Genomic DNA, 11,325 nt, shown 5'->3' with positions numbered 1-11,325 from the left:
ATGCCGGTTCATGATTATTGATGACGCCGGGTTATGATTGTTGCAGACACTGGGTCATAATGATTGGTGATGCCGGGTCAATCTGGTTTGCTCAAAACTGAAAATTGGAAGATATTTCTCCCTTATATCCATATTACCTGTAGCCCCCAAGTGCCGGGTTGTCATGCTTGCAGCAACCTAGGACTTGTAATTGCCTTATGCTCATAAAAAACTTCAACCAGTGTAGCCCCATGGGGTCGGGTCATTATGCAATAATGAGCGATGTGTAGCCCCCAAGGGCCGGCTTAGTAAGATATTACTGAGCTGGGACTTTGTATATAATTTGTTGATAATAACATCATATGATGTAATCTCCACCATGGGGCTTGAACCCATGTCCACAAGGTTAAGAGCCTTGTACTTTACCAACTGAACAATGGATCCTTCAATATAATGGATTAAGACTTATGTATCTTGAACTGCTGACAGGAGCAATTGGTAGCCCCCAAGGGCCGGCTCATTATGATGTGATGAGTCGGGTCTTCAATAAGGTGAGCAAAAAGGGCTTTGCATTAGCCCCCAAGTATCATGGTGCATGCTTGCAGCGACATGAGACTTGCATATTTGATATAATCTCAATTTGAATAATGTAGCCCCCAAGTGCCGGATCGTAAGCCTGCAGCGACTCGGGACTATTCCTTCCATTGTAGAATAAATCATATCCTTTGATAAAATAATATCCATTGCACTAAAGCGACTTTGAAAACCTCAATAATACTGGTTATTGATAATCACAATAAAAAATCAGCCATATTGGCTATTCAAGATTTGAATAATATAACCCGGTCTGAAAACCTCAATCATTCAATATCATCATGAAAATCCAGCCAGTTTTGGCTATTAAAAACTTGAATACCTCATCGGTTGATAAGTAAACCCGGAGTTTAAGTACCCAGCGGCTCTTGGCCATTGATGATTTAATTCGCCTTCATTGTAAGCTGGAATTTTTATAACCTGGTGGCTTATAGCCTTTGAGAAAAATTCAGAACGGATAATTATTTTGAAGCATCAAGCTTGGTAATGAGCTTGAACTTAATCATTTATATGTCCTATTCCTGCAAATCCTGCAAAGAGTTTAAACAACATATGCCCTGGCGACTTAACGTCAAAAGCCAGGGCGGGTAACCACCCAAATGTAGTCTTATCCTGCACACAAATAGATCACAAGATCCCTATGATCCTTTGAATGATACCGTCGGCTTATGTGACCCAGACAATGAAGTTGATAACTCAAGTCTGTAAGAGCCGGCACATATGATATTTGTGACAACTCAAATACTTGCGATTGTATAAAAACAGATAAAATTTTTGAGGCTTCTGATTCGAATACGATCAGTAAACTGTTCCAAAGGGGTTAAGCTAAGATTCGAATACGATCATATAGCCCTCAGTGGCGTTTGGCGTTGCCGATCAAAATGGGTATCAATAACTATGTTCTCTTTGGTTCGAATACGACCTATGTTTGAACAGGAAACCCCCAAATGACCACTGTGATATTGAATTTGTACTGCTGGTTTACATGACCTGTGTAATAATGGTGATAACCCAATCCTTAGAAGCCAATGCTTCCATATAAATGATGGTTGTCATAAGCTGGGGACTTATAGTCAAAAGTCAAGCCGGGTTAATCATACAACACTTATATACATTTGAAATATAACCCCCAAAAAAGGTCTCAAGTTAAATAATTGTGGCTGCAATAAACTTTACCCGGGATGAAATAAAACTTTTTGAGGCTTCTGATTCGGATACGATCAGTAAACCGTTCCAAAGGAGTTAAGCTAAGATTCGGATACGATCAGATAGCCCCCAGTGGATTGGCGATGCCGATCAAATGGGTATCGACAGCTATGTTCTCTTTGGTTCGAATACGACCTATGTTTGAACAGGAAGCCCCCAAGTGACCATAAGAGTTGTTTAACGATGCTGATTCGGATACGATCCACATCGATTCCCAAAGGGGTTGAGCTATGATTCGGATACGATCAAGAAGCCCCCAAGTAGGTTCAGCAGTTTGCTAATCAAAAGGGTATCGACAGCTATGTTCTCTTTGGTTCGAATACGACCTATGTTTGAACAGGAAGCCCCCAAGTGACCATATAATTTTTGGCATTGCGCCAATCAAGAGGGTATTGATAGCTATGCCCGATGAGCAGGAAGCCCCCAAGTGACCATAATAAGATAAGCCGTAAGGCAGGATACCCATGTTTTGAACCGTGCATCATGGCAGCAAGTTCTCTTTGGCAACCTTTACTTTGTCTGAGAACTCGAACCTTGCGAGAGGTTAATTCTTTTTGAACCGGAACTTGAAGCCGGATTTGAAAGCTTCAAAAATTTGTGAGGGACAAATTTACCTTGAGCCAGATTTTGAACCGGATTTGAGAGCTTCAGTGCTTTGTGGGAGAAAGATGTCTCTTGAGCCGGATTTGAAACCAGTGTCCTTATTTTTAGCCGGAAATCTTCTGACGGCTTTTAAATTTTCATCGATCTAGCAGTAATCTTCGGGGCCGGGTTATTTTCCCTTCAACGATCTTGAATTTATTTAAACCGGCTAATTTTGCCGAGTCATATCATTGTAGCCCCCGAGTCTTAAGACGACTTGAGGAGTTGGTTTGAGATTCTCCATAATTAATCGTAAGATAGACCGGTTTGAATCCTGCATGGGACAACTTGCAAACCAAAGTAATTGCTCTTTTGAAGAAAACAATATGTAATATAAAATATATTGGTAAGTTGTCCTCCTTGTTGTAAGCCGGCATGGTCATAAGAGACGGCCACAATGTTGTAAGCCGGCATGGTCGTGAGAGACGGCCACGACGTAGTTAGCCGGTGCGGGAGTCCGTTGAGTAACGACGACCACCTATGCCAAAAGATGTTGGCGTGTCTCCACCTTCGCGGTATAATATCACTTTTTGTCATAAATAATTGCCCTGCATAAACAATATTGTAGACCTAGGCAAAGATAAACTTGTTCTTTGACAAAAACAATATGTGATAATAAAACAAACTTGGATGGATATCACCTGATTTGTTTAGGCCGAAAATAATTCTCCATGAAACTGATGATCCCTAGGTAACACCGAAATCCCTCACAGGTGAATCGGCCGCGGGAACAAACCGATAAACCGGCCATGGCATTTGTAAGCCGGTGCGGACGAGCAAGTTGTCATCCACGTTGTAAGCCGGTGAGGACACGTGAACCGGCCATGAGGGCAGACGGGCGAGTCGCACGTGGTGTTGTAAGGTGGCGCTGACGGGCGTGTCAGTCGGCGCGTTTGACGTAAACCGGACCGCAGAGGTGATGGTTGTATATAGCAACACTAGGCAGAGTGGTTTTTTTCAAAAAATTAATAAATATTAATAAAAGTAAACGGGATGGATATCACCTGGTATTTTTTGCCGGATGCTGGCGCCGTATAATGCATAGTGCTGCTTTTGTTTTTTGACAAAAGAGTTAATTGTTTTTGTGTATTTTAGTGCCTGAGCTCTCCACATAACCCGGCCGGCACTTTTTGAGCCGGGATTTTTGGAACCAGAACTTCTTGATAATCCTGGCCGGAACCTTTGATAACCCAGAACTTTTTAAAGCGGAACCTCTTGATAATCTGGCCAAAACTTTTGATAATCCGGAACTTTTGAACCGGAACATCTCGGCGATTCGGTCGGAACCCTTCGGCGACTCAAACCAAACTTTTCATCGAGGCAATCGGAACTCTTTGGTGACTCGAACGGAACCTTTCGTCGAGTCGGTCGAACCTTTTCGCCGATTCAGATGGAACCTTTCATCGAGTCGGTCGGAACTTTTCGCCGATTCAGTCGGAACCTTTCGTCGAGGGGGTCGAAACCTTTCGCCGATTCAGATGGAACATTTCATCGAGTCGGCCGGAACTTTTCGCCGATTCAGATGGAACCTTTTGTCGAGGCGGTCAGAACCTTTTTGTCAACTTAGACGGAACCTTTCGTCAAGGCGGTCGGAACTTCTTCAATAAGCTGAGCGGAACTTCTCGATCCCTGGGATAGCGTCCTTCAAGAACTCAACACCACCGTGCGCAGGCCCCACGGTGGGCGCCAACTGTCGTGAAATTAACACGTCAGATGTCCTTAGTGTCAGGACTTAGTCGCGAGGCCAACACATCTATGTGGTAGCTTGAGAGGGATTGATCGGGACGAGAGACGCAACACGCAAGACAAGGATTTAGACAGCTTCGTGCCCCGGGAAACATCATCCGGTAACAACCCTACATGCTGTTTGTGGCTAGGTCTCATTATGCTCATGAGAAGAGTCACCGTAAGCCGGCTCCCCCTTTGTGTCTAGCCCTAGATATTGTTTCTTGTTTTTTCTCCCCCTTCTTGGGGAGCCCTGCCCCTCCTTATATAAGTTAGAGGGGCGGGTTACATGTGGAGTCCTAGTAGGACTAGCCTATCTTGTACTACAAGCCGGATACAGGTCCGGGTCTTGATTCCTTGTAAGGGAGATACTCCTTACGCCTTTCCTCTTAAGCCGGCCTATCATAACGTAAGCCGGCCTTCTGGGCCTTGAGCCTCCTGGGCCCTCGGGTCTTGTCGCTCCTCTGATCCGCTTGCCAGGTCACCCATAAGTCGCCAGGATCGGGCGGGTCACTTAGTGTGTCGTCTAGTCAGAGCGGGTCATTAGTGAGTCGCCAAGTCCGACCGGGTTATACTTTGCAGCCATGTTACACCGCGGGGTATATCCCCGACAGATACTAACAAGAACAAGTAAGTTACACAAACTTACTTGAGAAATATGACAAGATATGGAAGTGTATGACACAAGTTAGAAATTCACACTAAACACAAGATATATCAATAGTAGCAAGTATGAATTGCGGGATATAAAGTGTAGGCCTAAATAATCTCTTCAAGGAAATAGCCAACACAATATAATGAGGACAACAATATATAGTGAATGCAAGGTCAAGAGACCAAAGCAAACCACAAGTAGTGACTAGGGTTAGAGATAACCGAAGACACGGAGACGAGGATGTATCCCGATGTTCATTTCCGTGGAGGGAAGCTAGTCATCGTTAGAGAGGTGGATGTTACCACGAAGGCACACCAATGCCACGAAGGATCACCCTATTCTCCCTTTGAGACAACACCACGAAGGCGTTTCTCAACCACTAGCGGTAGACCTTGAGGCGGCCTCCAAACCTTCACAAACTTTCCGGGGGCAAATCACAAGTTGATTCCTCACCGGAACACTCCTACCGCCTAGGAGTCTCCAACCTCCAAGAGTAACAAGATCAAGGGGGAAATGCTCAAGACTTGCTCAAATAACGAATTCCTTTGGTCACAAGAGGAGAGGGAGTGGATCTATCACTTGATTGGAAAATCTCTCAAGAACTCTCACGAATCTCTCCGGGGTCTAAGATTTGGTGTAGGAGAAGTGAGAGGGAGCCTTTTTGTGTTCTAGGGTTCATATGAATGTGTTGCTCAACCTTCTCCCGGGGTGGAAGCAGGTTATATATAGTGGTAGTGCAAATATGGCCGTTGGAGTGTAAGTGGTTGTGTCGGGCCGGACATCCGGGCCTGGGGCCGGACATCCGGACATTGTGAAGTGTGCACACACGTATGCAGAAAAACAGGTTACAGGGCCCGGACATCTGCCAAACTTGGGGCCCCGGACATCCGGCCAAGGGCCGGACATCCGGCGTATACAAACAGCATTTCGGTAAGGTTTCTGGACATCTACGGCCGGACATCCGGGCCAGGGGCCAGACATCCAGCGATTTCACACAAATCAGACACCCTCCGGATAGCAGTGGTCGGACATCCGGGGAAAATCCCGGACATCCGGCCAACACAAAAACTGCAGCCGCCCCAAAAGTTAAACATGCATAACTTTCACATCCGGACTCCGATTTTGATGATCTTGGGCTCGCTTTGAAGCTATGGAAAAGATCCAGGTCCTCACATAGATAACGACCCAAGATAAACCAAAATGGATTGTGCAAAGTATGGAAAGATAATATCATATACTTTGGGGAACCTATTTGGCTATGGATTTTCTTTGGTAGATGTGTAGGCATTTTGTATTTGCATTGGATAGGAGTGAAATATGCCTATGTTGGAATATGATGTGAGAAGAATAGAAATAGATGATGTTGACTTGAGCAAATCCATCACTAACCCCTTTGATCCACTCTTAATAGTGCGGGATCCCTATAACTCAAGAATCATAAAAAAACTATACTAGATAGCTTCCGGAAACTCATTCTTGAGCATATATCCTTTTCGATGGTCATAGATCCTCACTTATGAAGCCAAAGGAACTAATACCTTTGACTAGAGCCTTTCACTTGAGCTTTATATTGATGTTTCTTCATGGCTCAAGTTGAAGGCAAGACATTGGAGAAGTCTTCAAGTAGCTCCCCCATACACAATGTGGGAAGCTTTGCTTTGCATTCATCTTCACTTGTACATCATCATTAATTACTTGATGACATCCTTTGGTGAGGACCAAGCTCATGAGAATTACCTAACCCACATAACATAGACAACACATAGTATGGGTTAATACACAAAGCGCAATTGATAAATTCTTACCATGCCACAAGATCTCATGTGGCACATGATATGCGCTTGTGTGTTGTCCATCTTAGAGGTCAATCTTTGATCTTCATCTTGGTCAACATTTATCTTTGCTCCATGATTAATATTGATGTCATGAAGGCCCTATTGATATCTTCACCATGCTTCATTTCTTCAAGACATAATAACCAATATCTTAATTCATCATGACCATATCAATTTTCTCCTTGAATATCATATTGGACCTCATTTGCTCGTTCTCATGCTCCAATATAGTATCTTGAGAGGCATAATGAATTCTTGGCTTGAATTACTTGCTTCATGACATACTAATCCATGACTCAACATATGAGCTCATAATGAACCTATCTTCAAGCATATGTAGAATTCTTCTCTTTAATCATTCTCTCAAGATCTTGATCCATCATGGTTCAACCCATAAGCCTTGATGCATGCACAACAATATGTATGGGGCATTCATTTCAAATCCATTCTATCTCCTTCTTGCATCACCATGGTATAAACATCCTTTAGTTCATCCAATATTCTTCATGCATTGGAAATGGAACTTTCCTTCAAATGTATAACTTAATGCAAACATTAGTCTGTTTGGATTGTCATTAATTACCAAAACCACACATGGGGACTACATGTACTTTCAACATCTCAGCTGATTGATTGTTTCATCTCTGCTAAGGTTGTGGAGCTCTAAACTTCTCTGGAATAGCTGCAACACAAATGAATAAACCATACCATACTCAACTTGATCAGTGCAAAGCTCTTTATAAAACGGAAACTTCAAAGGCCATATAAGGTAATATGTTTATAGGATTTAGAAAACAATGGCCAGAAAACAAAAATATTTCTCAGTACAAAACAAACTAAGAAGAACATTTCAATGCTAAAATAAAACTACAGCAAGCACAATGGTTCCACTACACTGTGTAGATACCTAATTGCTAATTTATGTTGTACGGCTGATGGAATCAAACAAAATATAAAGAATATCCTTTCAAGTACTCCCTTTGTAAACTAATATAAGATCGTTCAGATCACTAAAGATTGTAGCTTGGAGTATATTAGTTTACAGAGGGAGTATAGACTGTAGCTTGGAAAGTGAAAACAGTGCAACGCACATGAGCCTTGCAGGACATATACTTCACAAAGAACACAGCCAAACCTGAGTGTACAGAGGTCATAGGGCTCAAAAACTCATCAATCCTTGAACTGGTTACATTATAAACAAATCAAGCTTGTCGTAGAATAAAACCATTATGACCTACTAAACCTAACCTGACAAAGTGATCCATTCAAATTTTTAATACATAACATTTGATGCGTCGTTAATTGCCAAGTTGTTTAAATTTTTGGAATAGAATCATGTGGCCCAAACATATCTTGAATTGCCATTTACGGAATAAAGGAAATCAAAAATATTTTAACATTAATTTATCTTCCATCCTAACAATAGCGTCATACAGCAACACATCTCTAACCTTAAGCTTTTTGAAAACTGCCATATAAATATTTTGAACAAAATAAATGGCAAACAAAGAAGTAATATATACGCATAAAATTCATGTTTACTGGTTTACTATGAATCACTTGATGAAGGAAGCAATTGATTTAGTATGGAAATTAGAATTTTAGCTCTAAGAACGATCATATATTGATCATACTCCTTGTGGCTCCATGGTCAAGGTGAGGTAAGACCTCTGTGGTGACGGGTGAAGCAAAAATATGCGGGTATTCAAAACTGTTGAACTATACATTATGTTTCATTTCAAGAAGCACACTGAACAGTTGATACTGCATTAAATGGCTAAAGAACAATAACCTGAAAAGTTGTCATGGTGATTCAATTGCTAAAACATGTGGCTCTTTTTTGTAATGTTGCCCTATTTCAGATGATACAAAAAGAGGGCATGCAAAGATCATAATCTGAACTGGATGTCTAGAATTTACAGAGAAAATAGATATGATAGTCGAAGCATGAGACAAAAATGCTTTTAGGTCTTGGCACGAAATTACAAACCCATAATTGATATCCAAAGGTCACTATTTTGAATTCTCGCTAAGCATGGCAGGCAAAGTATTAGTCTATAGAGGATGCAAATGCTTCTATTCTCCTTATTAATTGTTGCAATGTAAATCTATAAGATATACATGCAATTCCGGCCAGAAACACACTGACCAAATACCATCAAAACCACTATGGGAAGTTAAGAATAGGTTCCAACTTTTTGTTCACAGGAAATAAAGTAAGAAAAGAATATACCAAAATTTTAATATGAGTTGTAGAGAGGTGGGGAACCATGATCCTTCTTCGGGCAGAGAAACCAGCGGCTGGGCATCGGAGGGCTCTTCTGACACACATAAAGCAGATACATCATCTGCAAACCATGCCCTTGCTCAGGTTGGAGCCTCATTTGAAGAAAAGATGCCTATAGAACAAAAAATAAAATGGGGTCAACGGCCTTGATGCTCTTTCTAGGTGGAAAAGGCCATCATGGATAAACTTCTAAAGAAAAACAATAGAGAACAAATGGCCGTCAGAAGAGTTCAGATAGTTTCCTAAAAAATAGTGACATAAATGTATAATTAGTGCAAATTTAGGAGTGAGTTCCTCTTTCTTTACCAAACTATTGTGTGATAAGGCGTAGTATATAAGGCATAAAAAATAGCAATCAATGTATGGAAATAAACCGCTGTGAAGGGCGTTCTAACTCTTAATCATGATTGTACTTGCAGGATGAATGTGCCTTCATAAGCCAAACAAAATAAGAGTTCCAGAGGAAGCAATGGGCAAAAAGAGAGGACACCTAATTGGCTGAGGCCACGCCATGTCCCGCCACCCCGCGGTTGACCTTCATGTTCAAATAACCAAGTATACCACATCATTTCTGGTTCATATACCCCTGGAAAACACAATGACATCAGTTAATGGCGTACACATATTTAAAAAAACTATGAGCATCTTTTCACTAACAATACACACACCAACACCAAAATTAGAAGAAACAAAATTGAGAATATGGCAAGTGAACTTGGCACCCAATAAATTTAACAGGCCAATGTATGACAACTTGTCATGTCCATATGGCAAAAAGTGATACTTGACACAAATGAATTTATCTGTAAAAATGACATAAGGAAGGAACACAATAAGCATGCTAAGATACAGTCAAGCGTCAAATGGGTTACTTTGATTCTGATATAGCAATTAAACTACAAATATAGTTCATAATAGCATGACAAGTGAGGTGAAAGCATTGATATATCTGAACACTTCATCATTTTACTGAAAATTAATATTTGTATGCTTTTTCTACCTGTGAAATATTTGTATTGTTTGACCATGATGTATTTTGTCTAAGTAGACGATGATATACTGAACTTACTCAAGTGTCAAATTCTTGGTTTATTAGACATCTAACTAAGGAATATACAGGGTCAGTTAACAACATTACCACTGCAATGCGCATGTACTGCATTTAGACAACACGTGCGGATCATGAGTCCCAACACCAGGACGCTCGATTTCGCACGGGTCTCATTTTCCCTCTATAAATCCTGTCCGAAGCTTCCCTATAGAGAAAGAAAGAGCATCACTGTTGTAGCTACCCAGGGTACTATAAGTAGATGGATGGAAGCAAGACTAAAAATTAAAATAATAGAGCAGATAGTTTATTTAGTATAGAACTTTTTCTTTTCTTTTTGAAGGATCTAGAACAGCAGCTAGGACCAATGGAACTCCATTTTGCGGATCAGGTGTTTGAGCTGATATACCAAGTTAAACTATCCATGTTTAGGGTCATCCCATCAGGGCATTTGAAAAACTGCTATGAAGAAGAGTTAACTTCTTTAATCAACCCTGTAGAGCGATGTATTTATCAAGGAACGGAACAACATTCAGAGATGTACGAATATGCAGAAAACTACACAAATACACAAGCAATCAAGTTGTTGTAATGCAAAAGTCAGATTGGGAAAGACAACTTCAATGATTATGTAAAGTTACAGGAGTTTAGTTACCTACCCAAAAGAGTGAATTAATATGCAGTATAAAGACAAACTTATGGATAGGAAGGCCCATCTTGAAAATCCTACAATTGAAAGGAGGGAAACACATCAAGCAAACGAACAAAAACTTCCTTTATAAAGGGGACAGGAGCTCCTGGACAAATTGATCCCTTTCTTGACAAGGAAAGAGCAAGGTACCAAACAATCTAAGAATGGCAACAAAAAATCTTTCTATGACTCTAGTCAGGTCAGAGAGCATCTCCTGAGCAGGAACAATAATCCCATTTGCAGTAACTTATCCGAGGCACACAACAAATTTAAAAGCTTAAAAAATTCTATATGGAGGCCTAGCTAGATCTGAGCATCTGGTCGACAGTAATAAACAAAAAAATTGCTCATAGACTGGAACCAACAACACAACCGGAATGGTGAAGAAGCTCACCCAACAACACAACCGGAGCATAGACTGGGCCCTATCACCCTGCATCCCCGAGCCTCCGCTAGCACACTCGTTTTCGCCTGGGTCTCCTAGTCTCCCTCCAAATCTCAATCGGTGGTTGAGAACCATGTAAGGACGAGCCCCCCCCTGCAGAAAGAGATAAGATGGAGATCGGCAATGGAGGGAGGCGAGGGAATGTGTAAACCTCATGCAGGTTGCTCTCCTTGTCGAGTTGAGGAGCACCTCGGCAAGATTATGGAGGAAGAGGTTTC

General features: G+C 41.4%; 1 long non-coding RNA gene across 1 annotated transcript; it reads right to left on the bottom strand.

Moving 5' to 3' along the window:
- Positions 1-10,347: 10,347 nt before the first annotated feature.
- LOC119336575 lies at positions 10,348-11,106 on the bottom strand. Its single transcript, XR_005162628.1, has 3 exons — positions 11,057-11,106; positions 10,631-10,697; positions 10,348-10,430 (listed from the first exon to the last, which is right to left on the bottom strand). It is a non-coding gene; the product is annotated as an uncharacterized LOC119336575 (long non-coding RNA).
- Positions 11,107-11,325: the final 219 nt, after the last annotated feature.

This window comes from Triticum dicoccoides, chromosome 7B (genome assembly GCF_002162155.2).
Source record: "Triticum dicoccoides isolate Atlit2015 ecotype Zavitan chromosome 7B, WEW_v2.0, whole genome shotgun sequence".
Taxonomy (NCBI): domain Eukaryota; kingdom Viridiplantae; phylum Streptophyta; class Magnoliopsida; order Poales; family Poaceae; genus Triticum; species Triticum dicoccoides.
Note: the sequence above shows the minus strand (reverse complement) of the source record. Positions and strands in the feature narration are given on the sequence as shown.